We start from the raw sequence: 1412 nt of genomic DNA, 5'->3' as shown, positions 1-1412 counted from the left end.
TTAGATACAAATTTTTACTCTTTATTTCTTATTAATTTTTAAAATACCAATTATTTGCTTAATGGCTCACCGTCTTCCTTCCTTCTTCATCATCTTTTCTCTGCCAGTATCTTCTCCCTCCATTACTGTTTCCTCTGCCTTCACCACCACCTTTGCTCTACCTTCATCTAGATTTGTCACGCCTCCTACTTTTCCATCCAGATCCGCTACATTTTTTGCTTTCTCCTTTATGTTTGCCTCTCTTTCTCTTCGTGTCGCCCACTATCACCATATTTTTCATTTATGCGCCGCCTCCCCTTCATTGTCTCTCTCTTCCTCTTTTGATGCCCACTGCCACCTCTCTCAATTTCTTCCTCGTCGCATCGCATTTTATATATATATATATATATATATCATTTTTTTTAATTTGTTGAATTGATTATTGAAATAGAGTTTTTGTTGATAATAATTTTGGTTGATGTTGATGGTGAAACAATGATAACAGCCGTGGTAGTGAAACAATAGTGAATGTGTCTAGAGAAAATTGACATTTGATTTATAGTAGTGTATTTTGTGCATAGTCACCAAATACAATAAAAAAAAAAAAGTGTGTATCTTTATGTGTGTTTTCTTAGAATAAAGTATTATTTTAGTCTCTAAAGTTTGGATAGAATTTTAAGTTGATCTCTAACGTTTTAAACATCTTATTTCAATTCCAAAAACTTTCAAACATTCTATTTCAATCTCAAAAATATTTTAAGCATGTTTAATGTTGTTCCACCGTTAAATTTGTCTCAAATAATTTGCATATTGAAGAGCAAAGAACATTCAATTTCAGTATGTAAGTAATATCGATCTACCAACAGTCACTAATATAAAGTTTTTTCCTTTGATTTTGAAGCGTTGATGATTGATTGTTAAGATTTTGAGTTTTGTACAAAAAAAATTGAAAAAAAGAAGTATCACCCGTTTTGGTTATGTTCTTCTAACACATGAAAGAAGATATGACTTAATTAGTAACGGTATTAATGTCCACGCCAGTTATTTGGTTAATGGTTTGTGTTAAATTTAACATTAGGACCACGTTAAACCTAATTGAAATTTTTTGAGATAGAAATAGACCGTTTGAAATATTAGAGACTAAATTAAAATTTATACAAAATATTGGGGACCAAAATAATACTTTATCTTTTTTTTTTATATTAATAGTGTGTCTTGTATATTTGGTTTATGGTTTTATTTGTTATTTTTAATAACTCTTATCTTTAGGATTTTTTAAAAGAAAAATAATAAAAATAATAAAATTTGTTTTTTATTTCTATCTATTATTTTTTTTTCTCCAAAATTTTTAAAACAAAAAACGTTAAAAGTAAAAAAATAAATAGCCCAAAGTATGACCATTATTTAGTCTCTCGGCCCTTTCATTGTCGATG

Source organism: Arachis ipaensis, chromosome B07, assembly GCF_000816755.2.
Source record: "Arachis ipaensis cultivar K30076 chromosome B07, Araip1.1, whole genome shotgun sequence".
Lineage (NCBI taxonomy): Eukaryota > Viridiplantae > Streptophyta > Magnoliopsida > Fabales > Fabaceae > Arachis > Arachis ipaensis.
This window is presented reverse-complemented; position numbering follows the sequence as displayed.